Source organism: Paramisgurnus dabryanus, chromosome 11 (assembly GCF_030506205.2).
Source record: "Paramisgurnus dabryanus chromosome 11, PD_genome_1.1, whole genome shotgun sequence".
NCBI lineage: Eukaryota > Metazoa > Chordata > Actinopteri > Cypriniformes > Cobitidae > Paramisgurnus > Paramisgurnus dabryanus.
This window is the reverse complement of record NC_133347.1, coordinates 37,321,102-37,329,656: the sequence shown is the minus strand read 5'-3', so window position 1 is coordinate 37,329,656 and position 8,555 is coordinate 37,321,102. Positions and strand designations below refer to the sequence as shown.

Genomic DNA, 8,555 nt, shown 5'->3' with positions numbered 1-8,555 from the left:
CAGCAGCTTGTAAATACAATTACTATAGTAAGGTTGTAATTTATGTATTGCTGGTAACATACATTATTTTATTAAACTATATATCTAGTTTAAATGAGCATATAATGAGATGAGTGCCATGTCATACTTTTGACACGTTTATTGTCTTCTAGCGTCCCTGAGTACCTGATGTCAGATCTCTCTCTCTCTCTCTCTCTCTCTCTCTCTCTCTGTCTCTCTCTCTCTCTCTGCAATGTCTAATGACCTGCGCATTTTCGAGGACGTTCTGAAGTTGTGTTTGACTTGACGCGAAGCTGCGATGGATAATGCGCATTGTATTAAAAACGCGTCGTGCAAATGAGCGTTAAAACCCGGTCTGCAATTTCGTACTCGAGAGCATGAATCCTACCTTTCATAGGAATGAAACACTCGCTTCGCGTCAGTGGAAAGTGGTCGCTTAAATATGGCCAGGGGTTTCTTTCATAAGATTTGAACTGAGGCGGGTCTGCATTAGCGCGCGCCTGTCTCGTCCGTCTCCATGGTTCTTTTTGCGCGTTCCCCCGCCCATCAATCATCCGTTGCGCGTCTTTATCACCTTGCTTTAAAAAAAAAAATACTCTGTAACGGATATGATTTCAAATGTAGCGAAGTACAATACTTCAAACAAAAGTAAAATTAAAAGTACAGATTTTAAAAACTACTCAAAAAAGTAAAAGTACACAAAAAACTACTCATTTACAGTAACGTGAGTAAATGTAATTCGTTTCTTTCCACCTCTGCTAATGTTTGATCACGTTGATGGTGCAGGCTTGAAAGAAGTGCTGCTGTTTGCCATCTTTGATCTTTCTGTTTTATCTTTCTATATAGCGCCTTGTACAACGCTGAACGCTCTCACTAGAGTGTTGCCCACAGCGCCGCCACTGGCCGGGGGGGCTGAATCGATTCATAGGATTTGATGAATCGATATTGAATTGAGAAACAAATAATTGCAATGCATTGATGAATCGATATTTTTACCCAGCCCTAGTAAACAGTATTGTCACTGTAATATAAATATATTTTATGCCTGCAGCCGTTTGTCTGCATGTATTCTTATAAAATGTTACCATTGAGACGCATTTTAAGCGTTGTGAACGTAAACTTCTTAGCAATGTCATAAATTTTCTCTTCACTTATTGATTGTTGTGGACACTGTTGCAATTGTGAGGCAAAACGTAAACGAACTTTTTTAGCATCTTGGAAGCAGGCATTTACCTGGATAAAACAAGGCGAAAGAAACGTTGCGATGTTTTGCACAGTTTGTCGTCAGTTTCCAGGTAAAGCAGACAAGTCGGGATCCTTTTTTGTTGGCACCAGCAACTACCACAAACAAAACCTTGAAGCTCATGAGAAAAGTCGACAGCACATAGCGTGCATGGTTTCTAAAAGGGTTGCTGATGACCCTTCATCTGGTCCACTAAAAGAGAGAAACTTGTCAACACAGCATATCACGTCATCGAGAATAAACACCGTATTGACTTGCTTAAAAAAGTGGGAAAAAAGTAAAAAAAAGTTTATGTGGGATCTAAGTACCACACAGATGTTGTATCAAATCATCAATATCTAAACCTAATAAGTGAATTGTGTTTTCTACAGCAATATTTTTACTGAACATTTAGAAATACTGTTTTAAAACATTTACATAACAATCAAACAAGTCAATATAAAAACATTTGTTGTTTTATACATTGTGTGAACATTAAAACATGACATTGTCATAATGTTTGAAAATGGTAGAATGTAACATTTCTCTAATGTTCAGACAACACAAAAAAGTTTTTAGAACGTCAAGAAAACTGGACACATTTTGGGAACTTTTAGGGAACGTTCTTATAACTTTTTTCTGTTAGCTGATCAGCAAATCTCACTGAAAGTCTCGTTCACTAATAATTGCATACACACTTCATATATATATACACACATCTCACGAAACTCACAACGCACACATGCGCGACAGCAATAATTGATTAATAATTATGGCTATATTTTTTGAGAAAATTTAGTTTTATTATATGATAACCCCGACAACCACCACACAGGTCAAGCCAGCTTAAATATAATTAGATAGTCAGTGTGTTTACTGGTTTTTCAGTGAAACCATTTTCAACCAATTACACTGATTTACAACTTAATTTCTTAGGCCAATGAAATTTTTTATGTAATTATTAATACGAGTATCTGCAGATCAAGATAAGATGTTTACTTTTCGTTGTTTTTATTCCAACCCATGTTATAGTAATTTCTTTGGAGACTCTGATGACAGTGAAGAGGAAGGTGCTCCTAAAAAGAGAACCAGGGGTCCAGGCAAACTCTTACCACAACCACCAGCTCCTGTTATCTCACCACCAGCTCCTGTTATCTTACAACCACCAGCTCCTGTTATCTCACCACCAGCTCCTGTTATCTTACAACCAAAAGCTCCTGTTATCTCACCACCAGCTTTTATCACAAGTAGCGGCACAACTGCTCCACCTCCACCCATTTCCCCACCTCACTGTTCACAGAGACCAGCAGAAGAGCAAACTCATTCTGCAAGCAGGGTCTACAGACCTACCTGGCGAGGGGGAAGATGTGGATCAGACAATATTGCCTGCTCTGTTGAGCAATGCCTCATTGGATTTAAGACTCAAATAGTGTTTATTTTATCAGCTATTTTTGTATTTATTCTTAGTCCTGTGTCAAATTTACTTATTAGATTTTGGTCCACCATTAAATTTGATATATTTATGTAGAAATTAGCAGAAAACTAGTTTTGAATGAAGGATATGAAAGGTTTGCAGACCAAATGACCCACTAATAAATGGGTCCAGATCGGATCCGCTGCTTCATAAACGGGTCCAGATTGGATCCGCCGCGGGTTTGCTGCTTTATCAGCGGATACGGGAAGGGTCTGCCGCGGATCTGCTCTGGATCCGCAATTCTTATCTGTACCTTTAACTCGTATCAACAAAGCAAATGCTGGCCAAACTAGCTGTGAACAAATATACAATCTGAACAAATGAACGTTTTCTCTAGACTTTTACCTTAAGTAACAAGTCTTCTGGTTTTCATGGCAAAAAGGTCTACACATTTCTCCATATCCAAGCTGTTAGTAATTGATTTTTCATTGGACAAAATGACTAAATTGCTCTTTCTCTTTTGCAACGTTGTGCATCTAAAAGGAGTTAAAACCCTTGAAAGTGTGGAGAATGATCTTTCAGATGATGTAGAGGACACTCCAATTACGAAAGCCGTTACATACAACCGATGCACATCAGGAAATGCTTCCTTGTACCCATGAACGTGTTTGCACATTGCTGAAAGATCTGATTTGGTGGGAAACTGTCTCGCAACATGGGTTTAGCAACACACACTTCATTTGTAAGACTTTCTCTTTCACTACCAACAAGAAGCTGGAGTGGGCTGAGTGTACTCAAATCAAGAAAAGCTTCAGACTACGGGAGAAGTGAGCTCACTGCCTTTATCAATCCAAGGTAGTGTTTGTTCACTGTTCTTTTTCTTTTCTGGCCAGGGATTTCTGCACTCATTTCAAATTGATCCCTTGATGGATCTGTTTGCATGTCTTTTAAAGCCTGCAAAGAAGTATAGTACTGATGACCTGGAAAAGAGCATTTGCCAATAAACATTTATTATGAGTTTTAAAGATTAATTTACTCTAAACAGGTTTTTAAGTAATAGAGAATATCTGAGTGCCGCTCGTCGCTCTAGAGAAAATATTCCACTGCAGTCAGTTATGACAGACACTTAAAATATTGTTGCCCAATAGTCATAATAACTCAGAGTAGTATAGAAACACAGTAAAACAAGGTAAGATATACATAAAAGTAACTTCCGATTTCTTTTAGTATACTTCACTTAGCAAAAAATGCAGGAAATTGTCATGTAAAACACCTGGGGACACCATATAGGTCAACTGAATGTCTGACCATGCTGTGATTCAAATTTGAGAATAATACTGTCAGGAAATGTAGTTTCTGCAAGCTTTTATATAAAAAAATCCAGGTGTTCTTTAAAAAAAGGCACTTGGAGACTCCAAATAGACACCAGGGCCCGTATTCATAAAGATACTAAGAGTCCTCTTAGAAAACTCTTAATTAAGCTTAAAAACTTTTACATAGGAGTCTTAGCTTAAGAGCTATTCGGGATCTGAGAGCAACTCTGAGTAAGGAAAAGACAAAAACTTTTATTTTAGTGAGGAGGCGGGGTTGACCCCGTTACTACGTGTGACACAATCTTTTGAAGACTGTGATTGGTTGGTTGTCCAAGAATAAAGAAAACGAGTGATTTTAAGTATAGAGTCTATTCTAAGCCTTCACTTGGAAATTACATGAGTAGTTTTTCCTATTTGACCGTTCACACACACACACACACACACACACACGCACACACACGCACACACACTATATATGTGTATATACATTTTATTTTATTTATCATGCTGTTAATTTCCTATAAGGTATTTGATTGGCTTAGAATTATCAAAATTTGTCCACTCTTTTTTCAATTACACTGATTGCTGGCATGCCTATTTAAGTGATGTTTTGAGTGTTGGTTTTAAAGAGCACCAATTATGCTAATAAATTAGCACGTTAGCACGTTATTGTAATATCCCATAGTACATACATGTTATTAAAACTTGAACTAATGCACTGTGAGTCTTATAAATTGCTTACATACCTCACCGATTTCTGCATGTCTGGAAAACGCTCGGTTTAGTTCCTGTCTCCGCCTCCCAAAATGTCTAGTGTATTCGGATTGGTCAGATGACTACTCAACTGTTATTGGTCAACTGGGTTCGGCGTGTGTTTGAAAGGTTACGCCCCTGACTACGCGTGGATTTTCCGGTTCTGACTGAGAGTCACAGGCAACGTAAACAACCGCTATATTTCTCTATAAACGATGGTGTCTGTACTGCCTTACCACTTCGAGCTCGATCCAGAGAGTTCAGACGGCCGTTACGACGTAAACGATCTCCGTCAATGAACGCGATTGGATTTAACTTTTTTAGGTGTCCTTAGCTCTGCCAGAATGCTAAACGAAGACGAAAATGTGTTGCAAAGACATCCAAAAGGTAATTATAACGTACTACATTACTTTGCAAACTATATGGAAACACCAAATGTAGCACATAGAAGGTTTTATTTGAAATGATTATAAAACTATTTCACTTATTAACATTATTTTACTATAGTAAACTTTATTATAAAAGACCGCTTACATACTATATTACTGTGCAAACTATATGGAAACACCAAATGTAGCACATAGAAAGTATTTGTTGAAATGATTATAAAACTATTTCACTTATTAACATTATTTTACTATTGTAAACTTTATTATAAAAGACTGTTACATACTATATTACTGTGCAAACTATATGGAAACACCAAATGTAGCACAAAGAAAGTATTAATTGAAATGAATGTTCTACATTATTTCACTATGGTAAAGTTTATTATGAAAAACTGCTTACTTATAAGTGCTATGTTTTTACTTATTAGGTTTTAAGGAGAATGCAACATGTTCCAGGGCCTCTTACCTGCGTGATTCATCATCCAGGTTTTGCACAAATTGTCTAAATCCCTACACACAGAACATTTATTGTACCGACTATAAGCCTTTGAGGTGCAGGACTAGAGTAAGTTTTATTACATTTTTAAACCAATAACACTAAAGTATCATTATAGTAACAAAGTACCCAAAAGAACAAAAGATGCAACTTTAAAGAAAATATAATAGTCAGTCAAAAGTTTTTTTTATTTATTACAAATATATATTTAAATGTTAAACAATATACAAATAAACATACTTTAGTAACCATATTGTGCTCTTGTTTCAAAAATTGTTCAATTCATTTCTTACAGCTATCTATTCAGATAAATGGCATATCAAAGCTTTGTCAGCTGGTGCTATCTAAGACGACACTATAAGGTTATCATCCTGTCGTGTGTTGTTCTCCAGATACGCTTGGAGCTTCCTGATCAGATCGGTCACAATTTTGGCTTTCGACGACCCCTGCACTGAAGATGGCATGCAATCACGTCCTCCTTTGAAGGTCTCTCAAACTGTGATGCCAGGTCCATTGGAATCGGGGTTTCCTTCAGCTTATCTTCAAATACCTCATCAAACACAAGCCTGATCACATCATCCACATAACTGTAGAAATATTGCAGTCAATAAATCTTTTGTTTTGATAATTTATTTCCCTGCTTCATACATTAAGTTTTTAATTATGAATGTATTTGAAATAAAACATTACTGCTTACGGTATGTCATTTGTGTTTTGGGAACATAGCCTTGTACTTTCCCTCTCCTGCTTTTGTTACGGCTTGGTGACATTGTAATGGATGGCTGCAAGGTACAAATACCTGTAAAATATAAACAAGCAATTAATTTATTGTAAAAGTAAATACTACTTTATTTAACACAGTTACTAAAATACTTAAATACCTGCACAGCATTCCAATAAATGAGAAAATCAATTTTTTTTTGCTGCAAATCTGAAATCTCAGGCTACGGACGGCAAAGGCATCCACTGATGATGATGATGGAAACATTGTGAAACGATGCTACTGCGTGGGTTCCTATGATTATGCAGAGAAAAAAAACTTTGTCATCATCAGTTATACATTTAAGACTGGTAGTGGTTTCACTAGGTAAATACATAATATGTGTTAAACACCTTTGCTCCTCATATGCCAGTCTGACTCCTTGTACTGTGTGTTATGATGTTGCATGTTTGCATACAGTGTAGAAGGATGTGTACAGCTGCGAATCTAGGATATAGACAAATAAAACAAACATGTATTCAGTCAAAAAGAAATATTATAACAATAGAGTACAACGACTATAAATCGTTAGACTATTCATTAAAACGTAAATGTATTACATATTACATGGCCCAACATTAGCAACACACATTACGTGTTTACTTCGTTTCAAAATCTAAGAAAGCTTCAAGTAAAAAAAATAGTAAAATACATATAACTTTAAACAAATCATCTGTAACTTACTTAGAGTTTCTTGAGTTTGATCATGAGAACAAATTTTACCGGTAACAGTTTAGCTGGCATTTGTATTTGTATTTATCTTAGCAACTTAGCAAGTTTGTAAACATGTCTAAACCAACATCGATAAAAAACGAAAGCCTGCATAATTCAACATACACGTGTGTAAATATGGTACGTTGTTTATGAAATACAGTATTACAACACAAAACAATTAGCTTGCAAGCTTAGCTCTACACGCACATTATGTTAATCTCCGGTTACCGGTTACGTAATGTACAGTAAAAGGCAAATAATAAACATGAATACTTACAGTCTGTGATCCAGAAGTGCACAGTAATCCAACTTTCAAGAGGAGACGTCGCGCAAATCCAGCTTCGGTTCATGAGAAGCAGTTATTGTGAAAACTCCGTGAACAACTTCTGACTGGATTTTTCCGGAACCGTATTAAACATGATGTCCTCTGTGGAAGTCCATAAAGTGCTATTTTGCCCTCGCATCTAAAGAGACAGCGTCTACTCGAGAGATTTAATCGCTTAAACAATGAAACAAGAGTTTGCAAACAGAGTCAAAGCAGGGACTCCCAACCTCCGCCATTTTAGCTCTCTTCTGACTCGGCGCTCCCCACCCCACCCTCGTCTTTGAGGGCGTACCCAAGCAAAGCAGAGAGGGCTGAACTATGATAATGTTGGTCTTATCTACGTCACTAATCCCAGGAAGTAAACTGTTGCCTACAATCCGAGTGTTTTTTGTAGTCCTCGAACGTTAGAGACGATAACTCGCGTCATCGTTTTCTTTGAGGTATGTACTTTTTGAATATCGTTAGCATGTACTAATGCACACTTACACACAAAAGGATGTTTAAAAACGTGTATCCCATAATAGGTGCTCTTTAATGTATCAAACATGGAATCAAAACCAAGAAGGGCGAGAAAGCCCAACTGGACAGAGGAACAGTGTTTATTGATAGCCCAGTTAGTGGGTGAACACAAGGCCATCCTTAAAGGAGAATTCGGCCTGGGTGTCACAAACAGACGTGGGAGCGTATAGCACAAACTATTAACTGTTCATTCCCCCTACTTAAGGCTGTGCAATTAATTGTTTTTCGATTTCAATTTCGATTTTTGCACATTTCGATTGCAAAAACAAGATAATCGAGGGAGATCAATTAGTGTGCCGCATTTCTGTAATTTCGTTTTTATCACTCTTAATATATTCATTCAAAGTTAATCTATTTATGCCTTACTTACTAGCATGTTTTTCATGCACCTAAATATATGATATGATCTATACTGATATACCAGCTAATAAATGTTGTCTTAATTTGGGTGGTCAGACTGCATTTGAAATTCAATCTGCATCTAATTTAGGTAAACCAAGTAAATTTGCTCGAATTAAAGTTATTTTAGGATGCTAAAGTCAAGTTTAATCATATAAAATTTATTGTACCAGCAACAAAATTGTGGCCAGCAAAAAATGCTGAGTGGCTAGTAACTTTTGAAAACAACTAGCCACTTTGGCTGGTGAGCA

The 8,555-nt window shown here is 36.8% G+C and overlaps 1 long non-coding RNA gene across 1 annotated transcript; it reads right to left on the bottom strand.

The window, feature by feature from the left end:
• Positions 1-5,751: 5,751 nt before the first annotated feature.
• On the bottom strand, positions 5,752-7,915 carry LOC135718381 (uncharacterized). Its single transcript, XR_010520745.2, has 5 exons — positions 7,339-7,915; positions 6,701-6,794; positions 6,469-6,602; positions 6,285-6,386; positions 5,752-6,174 (listed from the first exon to the last, which is right to left on the bottom strand). It is a non-coding gene; the product is annotated as an uncharacterized lncRNA (long non-coding RNA).
• Positions 7,916-8,555: the final 640 nt, after the last annotated feature.